This window comes from Phalangium opilio, unplaced genomic scaffold (assembly GCF_054372755.1).
Source record: "Phalangium opilio isolate 3A_F unplaced genomic scaffold, DU_Popi_V2 ptg000078l_1, whole genome shotgun sequence".
Taxonomy (NCBI): Eukaryota; Metazoa; Arthropoda; class Arachnida; order Opiliones; family Phalangiidae; genus Phalangium; species Phalangium opilio.
Window position 1 is genome coordinate 3,137,430 of NW_028324186.1, and position 14,696 is coordinate 3,152,125.

Here is a 14,696-nt window from a genome sequence, read left to right on the forward strand (position 1 = left end):
ACGGATCATTCCGTTTATTTTATTTAAATCGACATTACGGCTATGAACAAGGGGGATAGCTCATTGGTAGAGCATTCGACTGCAGATCGAGAGGTCCTTGGTTCAAACCCGAGTTCCCCCTGTAACGGCACGGATCATTCCAATTATTTTAGTTAAATCGACATTACGGCTAGGAACAAGGAGGGATAACTCGCATTCGACTGCAGATCGAAAGGTCCTTGGTTCAAACCCGAGTTCCCCCTGTAACAGCACGGATCATTCCGTTTATTTTAGTTAAATCGACATTACGGCCTTGAACAAGGGGGAATAGCTTAGTGGTAGAGCATTCGACTGCAGATCGAGAGGTCCTTGGTTCAAACCCGAGTTCCCCCTGTAACAGCACGGATCATTCCGTTTATTTTAGTTAAATCGAAATTACGGTTATGAACAAGGAGGGATAGCTCGCATTCGACTGCAGATCGAAAGGTCCTTGGTTCAAACCCGAGTTCCCCCTGTAACAGCACGGATCATTCCGTTTATTTTATTTAAATCGACATTACGGCTATGAACAAGGGGGATAGCTCAGTGGTAGAGCATTCGACTACAAATCGAGAGGTCCATGGTTCAAACCCGAGTTCCCCCTGTAACAGCACGGATCATTCCAATTATTTTAGTTAAATCGACATTACGGCCTTGAACAAGGGGGAATAGCTCAGTGGTAGAGCATTCGACTGCAGATCGAGAGGTCCTTGGTTCAAACCCGAGTTCCCCCCGTAACAGCACGGATCATTCCGTTTATTTTATTTAAATCGACATTTTGGCTATGAACAAGGGGGATAGCTCAGTGGTAGAGCATTCGACTACAGATCGAGAGGTCCTTGGTTCAAACCCGAGTTCCCCATGAAACAGCACGGATCATTCCGTTTATTTTATTTAAATCGACATTACGGCTATGAACAAGGGGGATAGCTCAGTGGTAGAGCATTCGACTACAAATCGAGAGGTCCTTGGTTCAAACCCGAGTTCCCCCTGTAACAGCACGGATCATTCCAATTATTTTAGTTAAATCGACATTACGGCTAGGAACAAGGAGGGATAGCTCGCATTCGACTCCAGATCGAGAGATCTTTGGTTCAAACCCGAGTTCCCCCTGTAACAGCACGGATCATTCCGTTTATTTTAGTTAAATCGAAATTACGGTTATGAACAAGGGGGATAGCTCAGTGGTAGAGCATTCGACTGCAGATCGAGAGGACCTTGGTTCAAACCCGAGTTCCCCCTGTAACAGCACGGATTATTCCGTTTATTTTAGTTAAATCGACATTACGGCTAGGAACAAGGAGGGATGGCTCGCATTCGACTGCAGATCGAGAGGTTCTTGGTTTAAACCCGAGTTCCCCCTGTAACAGCACGGATCATTCCGTTTATTTTAGTTAAATCGACATTTTGGCTATGAACAAGGGGGATAGCTCAGTGGTAGAGCATTCGACTACAGATCGAGAGGTCCTTGGTTCAAACCCGAGTTCCCCATGAAACAGCACGGATCATTCCGTTTATTTTATTTAAATCGACATTACGGCTATGAACAAGGGGGATAGCTCATTGGTAGAGCATTCGACTGCAGATCGAGAGGTCCTTGGTTCAAACCCGAGTTCCCCCTGTAACGGCACGGATCATTCCAATTATTTTAGTTAAATCGACATTACGGCTAGGAACAAGGAGGGATAACTCGCATTCGACTGCAGATCGAAAGGTCCTTGGTTCAAACCCGAGTTCCCCCTGTAACAGCACGGATCATTCCGTTTATTTTAGTTAAATCGACATTACGGCCTTGAACAAGGGGGAATAGCTTAGTGGTAGAGCATTCGACTGCAGATCGAGAGGTCCTTGGTTCAAACCCGAGTTCCCCCTGTAACAGCACGGATCATTCCGTTTATTTTAGTTAAATCGAAATTACGGTTATGAACAAGGAGGGATAGCTCGCATTCGACTGCAGATCGAAAGGTCCTTGGTTCAAACCCGAGTTCCCCCTGTAACAGCACGGATCATTCCGTTTATTTTATTTAAATCGACATTACGGCTATGAACAAGGGGGATAGCTCAGTGGTAGAGCATTCGACTACAAATCGAGAGGTCCATGGTTCAAACCCGAGTTCCCCCTGTAACAGCACGGATCATTCCAATTATTTTAGTTAAATCGACATTACGGCCTTGAACAAGGGGGAATAGCTCAGTGGTAGAGCATTCGACTGCAGATCGAGAGGTCCTTGGTTCAAACCCGAGTTCCCCCTGTAGCAGCACGGATCATTCCGTTTATTTTATTTAAATCGACATTACGGCTATGAACAAGGGGGATAGCTCAGTGGTAGAGCATTCGACTACAAATCGAGAGGTCCTTGGTTCAAACCCGAGTTCCCCCTGTAACAGCACGGATCATTCCAATTATTTTAGTTAAATCGACATTACGGCTAGGAACAAGGAGGGATAGCTCGCATTCGACTCCAGATCGAGAGATCTTTGGTTCAAACCCGAGTTCCCCCTGTAACAGCACGGATCATTCCGTTTATTTTAGTTAAATCGAAATTACGGTTATGAACAAAAGGGATAGCTCAGTGGTAGAGCATTCGACTGCAGATCGAGAGGTCCTAGGTTCAAACCCGAGTTCCCCCTGTAACAGCACGGATCATTCCAATTATTTTAGTTAAATCGACATTACGGCTAGGAACAAGGAGGGATAGCTCGCATTCGACTGCAGATCGAGAGGTTCTTGGTTTAAACCCGAGTTCCCCCTGTAACAGCACGGATCATTCCGTTTATTTTAGTTAAATCGACATTTTGGCTATGAACAAGGGGGATAGCTCAGTGGTAGAGCATTCGACTACAGATCGAGAGGTCCTTGGTTCAAACCCGAGTTCCCCATGAAACAGCACGGATCATTCCGTTTATTTTATTTAAATCGACATTACGGCTATGAACAAGGGGGATAGCTCATTGGTAGAGCATTCGACTGCAGATCGAGAGGTCCTTGGTTCAAACCCGAGTTCCCCCTGTAACGGCACGGATCATTCCAATTATTTTAGTTAAATCGACATTACGGCTAGGAACAAGGAGGGATAACTCGCATTCGACTGCAGATCGAAAGGTCCTTGGTTCAAACCCGAGTTCCCCCTGTAACAGCACGGATCATTCCGTTTATTTTAGTTAAATCGACATTACGGCCTTGAACAAGGGGGAATAGCTTAGTGGTAGAGCATTCGACTGCAGATCGAGAGGTCCTTGGTTCAAACCCGAGTTCCCCCTGTAACAGCACGGATCATTCCAATTATTTTAGTTAAATCGACATTACGGCCTTGAACAAGGGGGAATAGCTCAGTGGTAGAGCATTCGACTGCAGATCGAGAGGTCCTTGGTTCAAACCCGAGTTCCCCCTGTAACAGCACGGATCATTCCGTTTATTTTATTTAAATCGACATTTTGGCTATGAACAAGGGGGATAGCTCAGTGGTAGAGCATTCGACTACAGATCGAGAGGTCCTTGGTTCAAACCCGAGTTCCCCATGAAACAGCACGGATCATTCCGTTTATTTTATTTAAATCGACATTACGGCTATGAACAAGGGGGATAGCTCAGTGGTAGAGCATTCGACTACAAATCGAGAGGTCCTTGGTTCAAACCCGAGTTCCCCCTGTAACAGCACGGATCATTCCAATTATTTTAGTTAAATCGACATTACGGCTAGGAACAAGGAGGGATAGCTCGCATTCGACTCCAGATCGAGAGATCTTTGGTTCAAACCCGAGTTCCCCCTGTAACAGCACGGATCATTCCGTTTATTTTAGTTAAATCGAAATTACGGTTATGAACAAGGGGGATAGCTCAGTGGTAGAGCATTCGACTGCAGATCGAGAGGACCTTGGTTCAAACCCGAGTTCCCCCTGTAACAGCACGGATTATTCCGTTTATTTTAGTTAAATCGACATTACGGCTAGGAACAAGGAGGGATAGCTCGCATTCGACTGCAGATCGAGAGGTTCTTGGTTTAAACCCGAGTTCCCCCTGTAACAGCACGGATCATTCCGTTTATTTTAGTTAAATCGACATTTTGGCTATGAACAAGGGGGATAGCTCAGTGGTAGAGCATTCGACTACAGATCGAGAGGTCCTTGGTTCAAACCCGAGTTCCCCATGAAACAGCACGGATCATTCCGTTTATTTTATTTAAATCGACATTACGGCTATGAACAAGGGGGATAGCTCATTGGTAGAGCATTCGACTGCAGATCGAGAGGTCCTTGGTTCAAACCCGAGTTCCCCCTGTAACGGCACGGATCATTCCAATTATTTTAGTTAAATCGACATTACGGCTAGAAACAAGGAGGGATAACTCGCATTCGACTGCAGATCGAAAGGTCCTTGGTTCAAACCCGAGTTCCCCCTGTAACAGCACGGATCATTCCGTTTATTTTAGTTAAATCGACATTACGGCCTTGAACAAGGGGGAATAGCTTAGTGGTAGAGCATTCGACTGCAGATCGAGAGGTCCTTGGTTCAAACCCGAGTTCCCCCTGTAACAGCACGGATCATTCCGTTTATTTTAGTTAAATCGAAATTACGGTTATGAACAAGGAGGGATAGCTCGCATTCGACTGCAGATCGAAAGGTCCTTGGTTCAAACCCGAGTTCCCCCTGTAACAGCACGGATCATTCCGTTTATTTTATTTAAATCGACATTACGGCTATGAACAAGGGGGATAGCTCAGTGGTAGAGCATTCGACTACAAATCGAGAGGTCCATGGTTCAAACCCGAGTTCCCCCTGTAACAGCACGGATCATTCCAATTATTTTAGTTAAATCGACATTACGGCCTTGAACAAGGGGGAATAGCTCAGTGGTAGAGCATTCGACTGCAGATCGAGAGGTCCTTGGTTCAAACCCGAGTTCCCCCTGTAGCAGCACGGATCATTCCGTTTATTTTATTTAAATCGACATTACGGCTATGAACAAGGGGGATAGCTCAGTGGTAGAGCATTCGACTACAAATCGAGAGGTCCTTGGTTCAAACCCGAGTTCCCCCTGTAACAGCACGGATCATTCCAATTATTTTAGTTAAATCGACATTACGGCTAGGAACAAGGAGGGATAGCTCGCATTCGACTCCAGATCGAGAGATCTTTGGTTCAAACCCGAGTTCCCCCTGTAACAGCACGGATCATTCCGTTTATTTTAGTTAAATCGAAATTACGGTTATGAACAAGGGGGAATAGCTCAGAGGTAGAGCATTCGACTGCAGATCGAGAGGACCTTGGTTCAAATCCGAGTTCCCCCTGTAACAGCACGGATCATTCCGTTTATTTTAGTTAAATCGACATTACGGCCTTGAACAAGGGGGAATAGCTCAGAGGTAGAGCATTCGACTGCAGATCGAGAGGTCCTTGGTTCAAACCCGAGTTCCCCCTGTTACAGCACGGATCATTCCGTTTATTTTAGTTAAATCGACAATACGGCTAGGAACAAGGAGGGATAGCTCGCATTCGACTGCAGATCGAGAGGTTCTTGGTTTAAACCCGAGTTTCCCCCTGTAACAGCACGGATCATTCCGTTTATTTTAGTTAAATCGACATTTTAGCTATGAACAAGGGGGATAGCTCAGTGGTAGAGCATTCGACTACAGATCGAGAGGTCCTTGGTTCAAACCCGAGTTCTCCCTGAAACAGCACGGATCATTCCGTTTATTTTAGTTAAATCGACATTACGGCCTTGAACAAGGGGGAATAGCTCAGTGGTAGAGCATTCGACTGCAGATCGAGAGGTCCTTGGTTCAAACCCGAGTTCCCCCTGTAACAGCACGGATCATTCCGTTTATTTTAGTTAAATCGAAATTACGGTTATGAACAAGGAGGGATAGCTCGCATTCGACTGCAGATCGAAAGGTCCTTGGTTCAAACCCGAGTTCCCCCTGTAACAGCACGGATCATTCCAATTATTTTAGTTAAATCGACATTACGGCTATGAACAAGGGGGATAGCTCAGTGGTAGAGCATTCGACTACAAATCGAGAGGTCCATGGTTCAAACCCGAGTTCCCCCTGTAACAGCACGGATCATTCCAATTATTTTAGTTAAATCGACATTACGGCTAGGAACAAGGAGGGATAACTCGCATTCGACTGCAGATCGAAAGGTCCTTGGTTCAAACCCGAGTTCCCCCTGTAACAGCACGGATCATTCCGTTTATTTTAGTTAAATCGACATTACGGCGTTGAACAAGGGGGAATAGCTCAGTGGTAGAGCATTCGACTGCAGATCGAGAGGTCCTTGGTTCAAACCCGAGTTCCCCCTGTAACAGCACGGATTATTCCGTTTATTTTAGTTAAATCGACATTACGGCCTTGAACAAGGGGAATAGCTCAGAGGTAGAGCATTCGACTGCAGATCGAGAGGTCCTTGGTTCAAACCCGAATTCCCCCTGTAACAGCACGGATTATTCCGTTTATTTTAGTTAAATCGACATTACGGCCTTGAACAAGGGGGAATAGCTCAGTGGTAGAGCATTCGACTGCAGATCGAGAGGTCCTTGGTTCAAACCCGAGTTCCCCCTGTAACAGCACGGATCATTCCGTTTATTTTAGTTAAATCGAAATTACGGTTATGAACAAGGAGGGATAGCTCGCATTCGACTGCAGATCGAGAGGTCCTAGGTTCAAACCCGAGTTCCCCCTGTAACAGCACGGATCATTCCGTTTATTTTAGTTAAATCGACATTACGGCCTTGAACAAGGGGGAATAGCTCAGAGGTAGAGCATTCGACTGCAGATCGAGAGGTCCTTGGTTCAAACCCGAGTTCCCCCTGTAACAGCACGGATTATTCCGTTTATTTTAGTTAAATCGAAATTACGGTTATGAACAAGGAGGGATAGCTCGCATTCGACTGCAGATCGAAAGGTCCTTGGTTCAAACCCGAGTTCCCCCTGTAACAGCACGGATCATTCCGTTTATTTTATTTAAATCGACATTACGGCTATGAACAAGGGGGATAGCTCAGTGGTAGAGCATTCAACTACAAATCGAGAGGTCCTTGGTTCAAACCCGAGTTCCCCCTGTAACAGCACGGATCATTCCAATTATTTTAGTTAAATCGACATTACGGCTAGGAACAAGGAGGGATAACTCGCATTCGACTGCAGATCGAAAGGTCCTTGGTTCAAACCCGAGTTCCCCCTGTAACAGCACGGATCATTCCGTTTATTTTAGTTAAATCGACATTACGGCGTTGAACAAGGGGGAATAGCTCAGTGGTAGAGCATTCGACTGCAGATCGAGAGGTCCTTGGTTCAAACCCGAGTTCCCCCTGTAACAGCACGGATTATTCCGTTTATTTTAGTTAAATCGACATTACGGCCTTGAACAAGGGGAATAGCTCAGAGGTAGAGCATTCGACTGCAGATCGAGAGGTCCTTGGTTCAAACCCGAGTTCCCCCTGTAACAGCACGGATTATTCCGTTTATTTTAGTTAAATCGACATTACGGCCTTGAACAAGGGGGAATAGCTCAGTGGTAGAGCATTCGACTGCAGATCGAGAGGTCCTTGGTTCAAACCCGAGTTCCCCCTGTAACAGCACGGATCATTCCGTTTATTTTAGTTAAATCGAAATTACGGTTATGAACAAGGAGGGATAGCTCGCATTCGACTGCAGATCGAGAGGTCCTAGGTTCAAACCCGAGTTCCCCCTGTAACAGCACGGATCATTCCGTTTATTTTAGTTAAATCGACATTACGGCCTTGAACAAGGGGGAATAGCTCAGAGGTAGAGCATTCGACTGCAGATCGAGAGGTCCTTGGTTCAAACCCGAGTTCCCCCTGTAACAGCACGGATTATTCCGTTTATTTTAGTTAAATCGACATTACGGCTAGGAACAAGGAGGGATAGCTCGCATTCGACTGCAGATCGAGAGGTTCTTGGTTTAAACCCGAGTTCCCCCTGTAACAGCACGGATCATTCCGTTTATTTTAGTTAAATCGACATTTTGGCTATGAACAAGGGGGATAGCTCAGTGGTAGAGCATTCGACTACAGATCGAGAGGTCCTTGGTTCAAACCCGAGTTCTCCATGAAACAGCACGGATCATTCCGTTTATTTTAGTTAAATCGACATTACGGCCTTGAACAAGGGGGAATAGCTCAGTGGTAGAGCATTCGACTGCAGATCGAGAGGTCCTTGGTTCAAACCCGAGTTCCCCCTGTAACAGCACGGATCATTCCGTTTATTTTAGTTAAATCGAAATTACGGTTATGAACAAGGAGGGATAGCTCGCATTCGACTGCAGATCGAAAGGTCCTTGGTTCAAACCCGAGTTCCCCCTGTAACAGCACGGATCATTCCAATTATTTTAGTTAAATCGACATTACGGCTATGAACAAGGGGGATAGCTCAGTGGTAGAGCATTCGACTACAAATCGAGAGGTCCATGGTTCAAACCCGAGTTCCCCCTGTAACAGCACGGATCATTCCAATTATTTTAGTTAAATCGACATTACGGCCTTGAACAAGGGGGAATAGCTCAGTGGTAGAGCATTCGACTGCAGATCGAGAGGTCCTTGGTTCAAACCCGAGTTCCCCATGAAGCAGCACGGATCATTCCGTTTATTTTATTTAAATCGACATTGCGGCCATGAACAAGGGGGATAGCTCAGTGGTAGAGCATTCGACTGCAGATCGAGAGGTCCTAGGTTCAAACCCGAGTTACCCCTGTAACAGCACGGATCATTCCAATTATTTTAGTTAAATCGACATTACGGCTAGGAACAAGGAGGGATAACTCGCATTCGACTGCAGATCGAAAGGTCCTTGGTTCAAACCCGAGTTCCCCCTGTAACAGCACGGATCATTCCGTTTATTTTAGTTAAATCGACATTACGGCGTTGAACAAGGGGGAATAGCTCAGTGGTAGAGCATTCGACTGCAGATCGAGAGGTCCTTGGTTCAAACCCGAGTTCCCCCTGTAACAGCACGGATTATTCCGTTTATTTTAGTTAAATCGACATTACGGCCTTGAACAAGGGGGAATAGCTCAGAGGTAGAGCATTCGACTGCAGATCGAGAGGTCCTTGGTTCAAACCCGAGTTCCCCCTGTAACAGCACGGATTATTCCGTTTATTTTAGTTAAATCGACATTACGGCCTTGAACAAGGGGGAATAGCTCAGTGGTAGAGCATTCGACTGCAGATCGAGAGGTCCTTGGTTCAAACCCGAGTTCCCCCTGTAACAGCACGGATCATTCCGTTTATTTTAGTTAAATCGAAATTACGGCTAGGAACAAGGAGGGATAACTCGCATTCGACTGCAGATCGAAAGGTCCTTGGTTCAAACCCGAGTTCCCCCTGTAACAGCACGGATCATTCCAATTATTTTAGTTAAATCGACATTACGGCTATGAACAAGGGGGATAGCTCAGTGGTAGAGCATTCGACTACAAATCGAGAGGTCCATGGTTCAAACCCGAGTTCCCCCTGTAACAGCTCGGATCATTCCAATTATTTTAGTTAAATCGAAATTACGGTTATGAACAAGGGGGATAGCTCAGTGGTAGAGCAAGGACCTCTCGATCTGCAGTCGAATGCTCTAACACTGAGCTAATCCCCCTTGTTAAAGGCCGTAATGTCGATTTAACTAAAATAAACGGAATGATCCGTGCTATTACAGGGGGAACTCGGGTTTGAACCAAAGACCTCTCGATCTCAGTCGAATGCTCTACCACTGAGCTATTCCCCTTTCTTCCTCGCCGTAATGTCGATTTAACTAAAATAAAGGGAATAATCCGTGCTGTTACAGGGGGAACTCGGGTTTGAACCAAGGACCTCTCGATCTGCAGTCGAATGCTCTACCACTGAGCTATTCCCCCTTGTTTAAGGCCGTAATGTCGATTTAACTAAAATAATTGGAATGATCCGAGCTGTTACAGGGGGAACTCGGGTTTGAACCATGGACCTCTCGATTTGTAGTCGAATGCTCTACCACTGAGCTATCCCCCTTGTTCATAGCCGTAATGTCGATTTAACTAAAATAATTGGAATGATCCGTGCTGTTACAGGGGGAACTCGGGTTTGAACCAAGGACCTTTCGATCTGCAGTCGAATGCGAGTTATCCCTCCTTGTTCCTAGCCGTAATTTCGATTTAACTAAAATAAACGGAATGATCCGTGCTGTTACAGGGGGAACTCGGGTTTGAACCAAGGACCTCTCGATCTGCAGTCGAATGCTCTACCACTGAGCTATTCCCCCTTGTTCAAGGCCGTAATGTCGATTTAACTAAAATAAACGGAATAATCCGTGCTGTTACAGGGGGAACTCGGGTTTGAACCAAGGACCTCTCGATCTGCAGTCGAATGCTCTACCTCTGAGCTATTCCCCCTTGTTCAAGGCCGTAATGTCGATTTAACTAAAATAAACGGAATAATCCGTGCTGTTACAGGGGGAACTCGGGTTTGAACCAAGGACCTCTCGATCTGCAGTCGAATGCTCTACCACTGAGCTATTCCCCCTTGTTCAACGCCGTAATGTCGATTTAACTAAAATAAACGGAATGATCCGTGCTGTTACAGGGGGAACTCGGGTTTGAACCAAGGACCTTTCGATCTGCAGTCGAATGCGAGTTATCCCTCCTTGTTCCTAGCCGTAATGTCGATTTAACTAAAATAATTGGAATGATCCGTGCTGTTACAGGGGTAACTCGGGTTTGAACCTAGGACCTCTCGATCTGCAGTCGAATGCTCTACCACTGAGCTATCCCCCTTGTTCATGGCCGCAATGTCGATTTAAATAAAATAAACGGAATGATCCGTGCTGCTTCATGGGGAACTCGGGTTTGAACCAAGGACCTCTCGATCTGCAGTCGAATGCTCTACCACTGAGCTATTCCCCCTTGTTCAAGGCCGTAATGTCGATTTAACTAAAATAATTGGAATGATCCGTGCTGTTACAGGGGGAACTCGGGTTTGAACCATGGACCTCTCGATTTGTAGTCGAATGCTCTACCACTGAGCTATCCCCCTTGTTCATAGCCGTAATGTCGATTTAACTAAAATAATTGGAATGATCCGTGCTGTTACAGGGGGAACTCGGGTTTGAACCAAGGACCTTTCGATCTGCAGTCGAATGCGAGCTATCCCTCCTTGTTCATAACCGTAATTTCGATTTAACTAAAATAAACGGAATGATCCGTGCTGTTACAGGGGGAACTCGGGTTTGAACCAAGGACCTCTCGATCTGCAGTCGAATGCTCTACCACTGAGCTATTCCCCCTTGTTCAAGGCCGTAATGTCGATTTAACTAAAATAAACGGAATGATCCGTGCTGTTTCATGGAGAACTCGGGTTTGAACCAAGGACCTCTCGATCTGTAGTCGAATGCTCTACCACTGAGCTATCCCCCTTGTTCATAGCCAAAATGTCGATTTAACTAAAATAAACGGAATGATCCGTGCTGTTACAGGGGGAACTCGGGTTTAAACCAAGAACCTCTCGATCTGCAGTCGAATGCGAGCTATCCCTCCTTGTTCCTAGCCGTAATGTCGATTTAACTAAAATAAACGGAATAATCCGTGCTGTTACAGGGGGAACTCGGGTTTGAACCAAGGACCTCTCGATCTGCAGTCGAATGCTCTACCTCTGAGCTATTCCCCCTTGTTCAAGGCCGTAATGTCGATTTAACTAAAATAAACGGAATGATCCGTGCTGTTACAGGGGGAACTCGGGTTTGAACCTAGGACCTCTCGATCTGCAGTCGAATGCGAGCTATCCCTCCTTGTTCATAACCGTAATTTCGATTTAACTAAAATAAACGGAATAATCCGTGCTGTTACAGGGGGAACTCGGGTTTGAACCAAGGACCTCTCGATCTGCAGTCGAATGCTCTACCTCTGAGCTATTCCCCTTGTTCAAGGCCGTAATGTCGATTTAACTAAAATAAACGGAATGATCCGTGCTGTTTCATGGGGAACTCGGGTTTGAACCAAGGACCTCTCGATCTGTAGTCGAATGCTCTACCACTGAGCTATCCCCCTTGTTCATAGCCAAAATGTCGATTTAACTAAAATAAACGGAATGATCCGTGCTGTTACAGGGAACTCGGGTTTAAACCAAGAACCTCTCGATCTGCAGTCGAATGCGAGCTATCCCTCCTTGTTCCTAGCCGTAATGTCGATTTAACTAAAATAAACGGAATAATCCGTGCTGTTACAGGGGGAACTCGGGTTTGAACCAAGGACCTCTCGATCTGCAGTCGAATGCTCTACCACTGAGCTATCCCCCTTGTTCATAGCCAAAATGTCGATTTAACTAAAATAAACGGAATGATCCGTGCTGTTACAGGGAACTCGGGTTTAAACCAAGAACCTCTCGATCTGCAGTCGAATGCGAGCTATCCCTCCTTGTTCCTAGCCGTAATGTCGATTTAACTAAAATAAACGGAATAATCCGTGCTGTTACAGGGGGAACTCGGGTTTGAACCAAGGACCTCTCGATCTGCAGTCGAATGCTCTACCTCTGAGCTATTCCCCCTTGTTCAAGGCCGTAATGTCGATTTAACTAAAATAAACGGAATGACCCGTGCTGTTACAGGGGGAACTCGGGTTTGAACCAAGGACCTCTCGATCTGCAGTCGAATGCTCTACCACTGAGCTATTCCCCCTTGTTCAAGGCCGTAATGTCGATTTAACTAAAATAATTGGAATGATCCGTGCTGTTACAGGGGGAACTCGGGTTTGAACCATGGACCTCTCGATTTGTAGTCGAATGCTCTACCACTGAGCTATCCCCCTTGTTCATAGCCGTAATGTCGATTTAACTAAAATAATTGGAATGATCCGTGCTGTTACAGGGGGAACTCGGGTTTGAACCAAGGACCTCTCGATCTGCAGTCGAATGCTCTACCAATGAGCTATCCCCCTTGTTCATAGCCGTAATGTCGATTTAAATAAAATAAACGGAATGATCCGTGCTGTTTCATGGGGAACTCGGGTTTGAACCAAGGACCTCTCGATCTGTAGTCGAATGCTCTACCACTGAGCTATCCCCCTTGTTCATAGCCAAAATGTCGATTTAACTAAAATAAACGGAATGATCCGTGCTGTTACAGGGAACTCGGGTTTAAACCAAGAACCTCTCGATCTGCAGTCGAATGCGAGCTATCCCTCCTTGTTCCTAGCCGTAATGTCGATTGAACTAAAATAAACGGAATAATCCGTGCTGTTACAGGGGGAACTCGGGTTTGAACCAAGGACCTCTCGTACTGCAGTCGAATGCTCTACCTCTGAGCCATTCCCCCTTGTTCAAGGCCGTAATGTCGATTTAACTAAAATAAACGGAATGATCCGTGCTGTTTCATGGGGAACTCGGGTTTGAACCAAGGACCTCTCGATCTGTAGTCGAATGCTCTACCACTGAGCTATCCCCCTTGTTCATAGCCAAAATGTCGATTTAACTAAAATAAACGGAATGATCCGTGCTGTTACAGGGAACTCGGGTTTAAACCAAGAACCTCTCGATCTGCAGTCGAATGCGAGCTATCCCTCCTTGTTCCTAGCCGTAATGTCGATTTAACTAAAATAATTGGAATGATCCGTGCTGTTACAGGGGGAACTCGGGTTTGAACCAAGGACCTCTCGATCTGCAGTCGAATGCTCTACCAATGAGCTATCCCCCTTGTTCATAGCCGTAATGTCGATTTAAATAAAATAAACGGAATGATCCGTGCTGTTTCATGGGGAACTCGGGTTTGAACCAAGGACCTCTCGATCTGTAGTCGAATGCTCTACCACTGAGCTATCCCCCTTGTTCATAGCCAAAATGTCGATTTAACTAAAATAAACGGAATGATCCGTGCTGTTACAGGGAACTCGGGTTTAAACCAAGAACCTCTCGATCTGCAGTCGAATGCGAGCTATCCCTCCTTGTTCCTAGCCGTAATGTCGATTGAACTAAAATAAACGGAATAATCCGTGCTGTTACAGGGGGAACTCGGGTTTGAACCAAGGACCTCTCGATCTGCAGTCGAATGCTCTACCTCTGAGCCATTCCCCCTTGTTCAAGGCCGTAATGTCGATTTAACTAAAATAAACGGAATGATCCGTGCTGTTTCATGGGGAACTCGGGTTTGAACCAAGGACCTCTCGATCTGTAGTCGAATGCTCTACCACTGAGCTATCCCCCTTGTTCATAGCCAAAATGTCGATTTAACTAAAATAAACGGAATGATCCGTGCTGTTACAGGGAACTCGGGTTTAAACCAAGAACCTCTCGATCTGCAGTCGAATGCGAGCTATCCCTCCTTGTTCCTAGCCGTAATGTCGATTTAACTAAAATAAACGGAATAATCCGTGCTGTTACAGGGGGAACTCGGGTTTGAACCAAGGACCTCTCGATCTGCAGTCGAATGCTCTACCACTGAGCTATCCCCCTTGTTCATAGCCAAAATGTCGATTTAACTAAAATAAACGGAATGATCCGTGCTGTTACAGGGAACTCGGGTTTAAACCAAGAACCTCTCGATCTGCAGTCGAATGCGAGCTATCCCTCCTTGTTCCTAGCCGTAATGTCGATTTAACTAAAATAAACGGAATAATCCGTGCTGTTACAGGGGGAACTCGGGTTTGAACCAAGGACCTCTCGATCTGCAGTCGAATGCTCTACCTCTGAGCTATTCCCCCTTGTTCAAGGCCG

General features: G+C 45.9%; 62 non-coding genes across 62 annotated transcripts; 41 read left to right on the forward strand and 21 right to left on the reverse strand.

Annotated features, from left to right (window-relative positions):
* Nucleotides 1–300: 300 nt before the first annotated feature.
* On the forward strand, nucleotides 301–372 carry TRNAC-GCA (transfer RNA cysteine (anticodon GCA)). The gene has a single exon. It is a non-coding gene; the product is annotated as a tRNA-Cys (tRNA).
* Nucleotides 373–550: 178 nt separating this feature from the next.
* On the forward strand, nucleotides 551–622 carry TRNAC-ACA (transfer RNA cysteine (anticodon ACA)). Its single transcript has one exon. It is a non-coding gene; the product is annotated as a tRNA-Cys (tRNA).
* Nucleotides 623–680: 58 nt separating this feature from the next.
* Nucleotides 681–752, forward strand: TRNAC-GCA (transfer RNA cysteine (anticodon GCA)). Its single transcript has one exon. It is a non-coding gene; the product is annotated as a tRNA-Cys (tRNA).
* A 57-nt stretch (nucleotides 753–809) lies between these two features.
* TRNAC-ACA (transfer RNA cysteine (anticodon ACA)) lies at nucleotides 810–881 on the forward strand. Its single transcript has one exon. It is a non-coding gene; the product is annotated as a tRNA-Cys (tRNA).
* Nucleotides 882–938: 57 nt separating this feature from the next.
* TRNAC-ACA (transfer RNA cysteine (anticodon ACA)) lies at nucleotides 939–1,010 on the forward strand. Its single transcript has one exon. It is a non-coding gene; the product is annotated as a tRNA-Cys (tRNA).
* A 178-nt stretch (nucleotides 1,011–1,188) lies between these two features.
* TRNAC-GCA (transfer RNA cysteine (anticodon GCA)) lies at nucleotides 1,189–1,260 on the forward strand. The gene has a single exon. It is a non-coding gene; the product is annotated as a tRNA-Cys (tRNA).
* A 178-nt stretch (nucleotides 1,261–1,438) lies between these two features.
* Nucleotides 1,439–1,510, forward strand: TRNAC-ACA (transfer RNA cysteine (anticodon ACA)). Its single transcript has one exon. It is a non-coding gene; the product is annotated as a tRNA-Cys (tRNA).
* A 308-nt stretch (nucleotides 1,511–1,818) lies between these two features.
* On the forward strand, nucleotides 1,819–1,890 carry TRNAC-GCA (transfer RNA cysteine (anticodon GCA)). The gene has a single exon. It is a non-coding gene; the product is annotated as a tRNA-Cys (tRNA).
* A 178-nt stretch (nucleotides 1,891–2,068) lies between these two features.
* TRNAC-ACA (transfer RNA cysteine (anticodon ACA)) lies at nucleotides 2,069–2,140 on the forward strand. The gene has a single exon. It is a non-coding gene; the product is annotated as a tRNA-Cys (tRNA).
* Nucleotides 2,141–2,198: 58 nt separating this feature from the next.
* Nucleotides 2,199–2,270, forward strand: TRNAC-GCA (transfer RNA cysteine (anticodon GCA)). The gene has a single exon. It is a non-coding gene; the product is annotated as a tRNA-Cys (tRNA).
* A 57-nt stretch (nucleotides 2,271–2,327) lies between these two features.
* TRNAC-ACA (transfer RNA cysteine (anticodon ACA)) lies at nucleotides 2,328–2,399 on the forward strand. Its single transcript has one exon. It is a non-coding gene; the product is annotated as a tRNA-Cys (tRNA).
* A 428-nt stretch (nucleotides 2,400–2,827) lies between these two features.
* TRNAC-ACA (transfer RNA cysteine (anticodon ACA)) lies at nucleotides 2,828–2,899 on the forward strand. The gene has a single exon. It is a non-coding gene; the product is annotated as a tRNA-Cys (tRNA).
* A 308-nt stretch (nucleotides 2,900–3,207) lies between these two features.
* TRNAC-GCA (transfer RNA cysteine (anticodon GCA)) lies at nucleotides 3,208–3,279 on the forward strand. The gene has a single exon. It is a non-coding gene; the product is annotated as a tRNA-Cys (tRNA).
* Nucleotides 3,280–3,337: 58 nt separating this feature from the next.
* On the forward strand, nucleotides 3,338–3,409 carry TRNAC-GCA (transfer RNA cysteine (anticodon GCA)). Its single transcript has one exon. It is a non-coding gene; the product is annotated as a tRNA-Cys (tRNA).
* Nucleotides 3,410–3,466: 57 nt separating this feature from the next.
* Nucleotides 3,467–3,538, forward strand: TRNAC-ACA (transfer RNA cysteine (anticodon ACA)). The gene has a single exon. It is a non-coding gene; the product is annotated as a tRNA-Cys (tRNA).
* Nucleotides 3,539–3,595: 57 nt separating this feature from the next.
* TRNAC-ACA (transfer RNA cysteine (anticodon ACA)) lies at nucleotides 3,596–3,667 on the forward strand. The gene has a single exon. It is a non-coding gene; the product is annotated as a tRNA-Cys (tRNA).
* Nucleotides 3,668–3,845: 178 nt separating this feature from the next.
* On the forward strand, nucleotides 3,846–3,917 carry TRNAC-GCA (transfer RNA cysteine (anticodon GCA)). The gene has a single exon. It is a non-coding gene; the product is annotated as a tRNA-Cys (tRNA).
* Nucleotides 3,918–4,095: 178 nt separating this feature from the next.
* TRNAC-ACA (transfer RNA cysteine (anticodon ACA)) lies at nucleotides 4,096–4,167 on the forward strand. The gene has a single exon. It is a non-coding gene; the product is annotated as a tRNA-Cys (tRNA).
* A 308-nt stretch (nucleotides 4,168–4,475) lies between these two features.
* Nucleotides 4,476–4,547, forward strand: TRNAC-GCA (transfer RNA cysteine (anticodon GCA)). The gene has a single exon. It is a non-coding gene; the product is annotated as a tRNA-Cys (tRNA).
* A 178-nt stretch (nucleotides 4,548–4,725) lies between these two features.
* TRNAC-ACA (transfer RNA cysteine (anticodon ACA)) lies at nucleotides 4,726–4,797 on the forward strand. The gene has a single exon. It is a non-coding gene; the product is annotated as a tRNA-Cys (tRNA).
* A 58-nt stretch (nucleotides 4,798–4,855) lies between these two features.
* TRNAC-GCA (transfer RNA cysteine (anticodon GCA)) lies at nucleotides 4,856–4,927 on the forward strand. The gene has a single exon. It is a non-coding gene; the product is annotated as a tRNA-Cys (tRNA).
* A 57-nt stretch (nucleotides 4,928–4,984) lies between these two features.
* TRNAC-ACA (transfer RNA cysteine (anticodon ACA)) lies at nucleotides 4,985–5,056 on the forward strand. The gene has a single exon. It is a non-coding gene; the product is annotated as a tRNA-Cys (tRNA).
* Nucleotides 5,057–5,235: 179 nt separating this feature from the next.
* On the forward strand, nucleotides 5,236–5,307 carry TRNAC-GCA (transfer RNA cysteine (anticodon GCA)). Its single transcript has one exon. It is a non-coding gene; the product is annotated as a tRNA-Cys (tRNA).
* Nucleotides 5,308–5,365: 58 nt separating this feature from the next.
* On the forward strand, nucleotides 5,366–5,437 carry TRNAC-GCA (transfer RNA cysteine (anticodon GCA)). Its single transcript has one exon. It is a non-coding gene; the product is annotated as a tRNA-Cys (tRNA).
* A 179-nt stretch (nucleotides 5,438–5,616) lies between these two features.
* On the forward strand, nucleotides 5,617–5,688 carry TRNAC-ACA (transfer RNA cysteine (anticodon ACA)). Its single transcript has one exon. It is a non-coding gene; the product is annotated as a tRNA-Cys (tRNA).
* Nucleotides 5,689–5,746: 58 nt separating this feature from the next.
* TRNAC-GCA (transfer RNA cysteine (anticodon GCA)) lies at nucleotides 5,747–5,818 on the forward strand. The gene has a single exon. It is a non-coding gene; the product is annotated as a tRNA-Cys (tRNA).
* A 178-nt stretch (nucleotides 5,819–5,996) lies between these two features.
* Nucleotides 5,997–6,068, forward strand: TRNAC-ACA (transfer RNA cysteine (anticodon ACA)). Its single transcript has one exon. It is a non-coding gene; the product is annotated as a tRNA-Cys (tRNA).
* Nucleotides 6,069–6,247: 179 nt separating this feature from the next.
* TRNAC-GCA (transfer RNA cysteine (anticodon GCA)) lies at nucleotides 6,248–6,319 on the forward strand. The gene has a single exon. It is a non-coding gene; the product is annotated as a tRNA-Cys (tRNA).
* A 187-nt stretch (nucleotides 6,320–6,506) lies between these two features.
* TRNAC-GCA (transfer RNA cysteine (anticodon GCA)) lies at nucleotides 6,507–6,578 on the forward strand. Its single transcript has one exon. It is a non-coding gene; the product is annotated as a tRNA-Cys (tRNA).
* A 179-nt stretch (nucleotides 6,579–6,757) lies between these two features.
* On the forward strand, nucleotides 6,758–6,829 carry TRNAC-GCA (transfer RNA cysteine (anticodon GCA)). Its single transcript has one exon. It is a non-coding gene; the product is annotated as a tRNA-Cys (tRNA).
* Nucleotides 6,830–7,007: 178 nt separating this feature from the next.
* On the forward strand, nucleotides 7,008–7,079 carry TRNAC-ACA (transfer RNA cysteine (anticodon ACA)). Its single transcript has one exon. It is a non-coding gene; the product is annotated as a tRNA-Cys (tRNA).
* Nucleotides 7,080–7,258: 179 nt separating this feature from the next.
* On the forward strand, nucleotides 7,259–7,330 carry TRNAC-GCA (transfer RNA cysteine (anticodon GCA)). The gene has a single exon. It is a non-coding gene; the product is annotated as a tRNA-Cys (tRNA).
* Nucleotides 7,331–7,517: 187 nt separating this feature from the next.
* TRNAC-GCA (transfer RNA cysteine (anticodon GCA)) lies at nucleotides 7,518–7,589 on the forward strand. The gene has a single exon. It is a non-coding gene; the product is annotated as a tRNA-Cys (tRNA).
* Nucleotides 7,590–7,768: 179 nt separating this feature from the next.
* On the forward strand, nucleotides 7,769–7,840 carry TRNAC-GCA (transfer RNA cysteine (anticodon GCA)). Its single transcript has one exon. It is a non-coding gene; the product is annotated as a tRNA-Cys (tRNA).
* A 178-nt stretch (nucleotides 7,841–8,018) lies between these two features.
* Nucleotides 8,019–8,090, forward strand: TRNAC-ACA (transfer RNA cysteine (anticodon ACA)). The gene has a single exon. It is a non-coding gene; the product is annotated as a tRNA-Cys (tRNA).
* Nucleotides 8,091–8,148: 58 nt separating this feature from the next.
* On the forward strand, nucleotides 8,149–8,220 carry TRNAC-GCA (transfer RNA cysteine (anticodon GCA)). The gene has a single exon. It is a non-coding gene; the product is annotated as a tRNA-Cys (tRNA).
* A 178-nt stretch (nucleotides 8,221–8,398) lies between these two features.
* On the forward strand, nucleotides 8,399–8,470 carry TRNAC-ACA (transfer RNA cysteine (anticodon ACA)). Its single transcript has one exon. It is a non-coding gene; the product is annotated as a tRNA-Cys (tRNA).
* A 438-nt stretch (nucleotides 8,471–8,908) lies between these two features.
* Nucleotides 8,909–8,980, forward strand: TRNAC-GCA (transfer RNA cysteine (anticodon GCA)). The gene has a single exon. It is a non-coding gene; the product is annotated as a tRNA-Cys (tRNA).
* A 58-nt stretch (nucleotides 8,981–9,038) lies between these two features.
* On the forward strand, nucleotides 9,039–9,110 carry TRNAC-GCA (transfer RNA cysteine (anticodon GCA)). The gene has a single exon. It is a non-coding gene; the product is annotated as a tRNA-Cys (tRNA).
* Nucleotides 9,111–9,168: 58 nt separating this feature from the next.
* On the forward strand, nucleotides 9,169–9,240 carry TRNAC-GCA (transfer RNA cysteine (anticodon GCA)). Its single transcript has one exon. It is a non-coding gene; the product is annotated as a tRNA-Cys (tRNA).
* Nucleotides 9,241–9,418: 178 nt separating this feature from the next.
* Nucleotides 9,419–9,490, forward strand: TRNAC-ACA (transfer RNA cysteine (anticodon ACA)). The gene has a single exon. It is a non-coding gene; the product is annotated as a tRNA-Cys (tRNA).
* Nucleotides 9,491–9,808: 318 nt separating this feature from the next.
* On the reverse strand, nucleotides 9,809–9,880 carry TRNAC-GCA (transfer RNA cysteine (anticodon GCA)). Its single transcript has one exon. It is a non-coding gene; the product is annotated as a tRNA-Cys (tRNA).
* Nucleotides 9,881–9,938: 58 nt separating this feature from the next.
* Nucleotides 9,939–10,010, reverse strand: TRNAC-ACA (transfer RNA cysteine (anticodon ACA)). Its single transcript has one exon. It is a non-coding gene; the product is annotated as a tRNA-Cys (tRNA).
* Nucleotides 10,011–10,188: 178 nt separating this feature from the next.
* On the reverse strand, nucleotides 10,189–10,260 carry TRNAC-GCA (transfer RNA cysteine (anticodon GCA)). The gene has a single exon. It is a non-coding gene; the product is annotated as a tRNA-Cys (tRNA).
* A 58-nt stretch (nucleotides 10,261–10,318) lies between these two features.
* On the reverse strand, nucleotides 10,319–10,390 carry TRNAC-GCA (transfer RNA cysteine (anticodon GCA)). Its single transcript has one exon. It is a non-coding gene; the product is annotated as a tRNA-Cys (tRNA).
* Nucleotides 10,391–10,448: 58 nt separating this feature from the next.
* On the reverse strand, nucleotides 10,449–10,520 carry TRNAC-GCA (transfer RNA cysteine (anticodon GCA)). Its single transcript has one exon. It is a non-coding gene; the product is annotated as a tRNA-Cys (tRNA).
* Nucleotides 10,521–10,958: 438 nt separating this feature from the next.
* Nucleotides 10,959–11,030, reverse strand: TRNAC-ACA (transfer RNA cysteine (anticodon ACA)). Its single transcript has one exon. It is a non-coding gene; the product is annotated as a tRNA-Cys (tRNA).
* Nucleotides 11,031–11,208: 178 nt separating this feature from the next.
* On the reverse strand, nucleotides 11,209–11,280 carry TRNAC-GCA (transfer RNA cysteine (anticodon GCA)). Its single transcript has one exon. It is a non-coding gene; the product is annotated as a tRNA-Cys (tRNA).
* A 58-nt stretch (nucleotides 11,281–11,338) lies between these two features.
* On the reverse strand, nucleotides 11,339–11,410 carry TRNAC-ACA (transfer RNA cysteine (anticodon ACA)). The gene has a single exon. It is a non-coding gene; the product is annotated as a tRNA-Cys (tRNA).
* A 178-nt stretch (nucleotides 11,411–11,588) lies between these two features.
* TRNAC-GCA (transfer RNA cysteine (anticodon GCA)) lies at nucleotides 11,589–11,660 on the reverse strand. Its single transcript has one exon. It is a non-coding gene; the product is annotated as a tRNA-Cys (tRNA).
* A 308-nt stretch (nucleotides 11,661–11,968) lies between these two features.
* Nucleotides 11,969–12,040, reverse strand: TRNAC-ACA (transfer RNA cysteine (anticodon ACA)). The gene has a single exon. It is a non-coding gene; the product is annotated as a tRNA-Cys (tRNA).
* A 176-nt stretch (nucleotides 12,041–12,216) lies between these two features.
* On the reverse strand, nucleotides 12,217–12,288 carry TRNAC-GCA (transfer RNA cysteine (anticodon GCA)). Its single transcript has one exon. It is a non-coding gene; the product is annotated as a tRNA-Cys (tRNA).
* Nucleotides 12,289–12,464: 176 nt separating this feature from the next.
* On the reverse strand, nucleotides 12,465–12,536 carry TRNAC-GCA (transfer RNA cysteine (anticodon GCA)). Its single transcript has one exon. It is a non-coding gene; the product is annotated as a tRNA-Cys (tRNA).
* A 58-nt stretch (nucleotides 12,537–12,594) lies between these two features.
* Nucleotides 12,595–12,666, reverse strand: TRNAC-GCA (transfer RNA cysteine (anticodon GCA)). The gene has a single exon. It is a non-coding gene; the product is annotated as a tRNA-Cys (tRNA).
* Nucleotides 12,667–12,724: 58 nt separating this feature from the next.
* On the reverse strand, nucleotides 12,725–12,796 carry TRNAC-ACA (transfer RNA cysteine (anticodon ACA)). The gene has a single exon. It is a non-coding gene; the product is annotated as a tRNA-Cys (tRNA).
* A 186-nt stretch (nucleotides 12,797–12,982) lies between these two features.
* On the reverse strand, nucleotides 12,983–13,054 carry TRNAC-ACA (transfer RNA cysteine (anticodon ACA)). The gene has a single exon. It is a non-coding gene; the product is annotated as a tRNA-Cys (tRNA).
* Nucleotides 13,055–13,360: 306 nt separating this feature from the next.
* TRNAC-ACA (transfer RNA cysteine (anticodon ACA)) lies at nucleotides 13,361–13,432 on the reverse strand. The gene has a single exon. It is a non-coding gene; the product is annotated as a tRNA-Cys (tRNA).
* A 305-nt stretch (nucleotides 13,433–13,737) lies between these two features.
* TRNAC-ACA (transfer RNA cysteine (anticodon ACA)) lies at nucleotides 13,738–13,809 on the reverse strand. Its single transcript has one exon. It is a non-coding gene; the product is annotated as a tRNA-Cys (tRNA).
* A 176-nt stretch (nucleotides 13,810–13,985) lies between these two features.
* Nucleotides 13,986–14,057, reverse strand: TRNAC-GCA (transfer RNA cysteine (anticodon GCA)). The gene has a single exon. It is a non-coding gene; the product is annotated as a tRNA-Cys (tRNA).
* A 58-nt stretch (nucleotides 14,058–14,115) lies between these two features.
* On the reverse strand, nucleotides 14,116–14,187 carry TRNAC-ACA (transfer RNA cysteine (anticodon ACA)). The gene has a single exon. It is a non-coding gene; the product is annotated as a tRNA-Cys (tRNA).
* A 176-nt stretch (nucleotides 14,188–14,363) lies between these two features.
* Nucleotides 14,364–14,435, reverse strand: TRNAC-GCA (transfer RNA cysteine (anticodon GCA)). The gene has a single exon. It is a non-coding gene; the product is annotated as a tRNA-Cys (tRNA).
* Nucleotides 14,436–14,611: 176 nt separating this feature from the next.
* TRNAC-GCA (transfer RNA cysteine (anticodon GCA)) lies at nucleotides 14,612–14,683 on the reverse strand. Its single transcript has one exon. It is a non-coding gene; the product is annotated as a tRNA-Cys (tRNA).
* Between the last annotated feature and the right edge of the window lie 13 nt (nucleotides 14,684–14,696).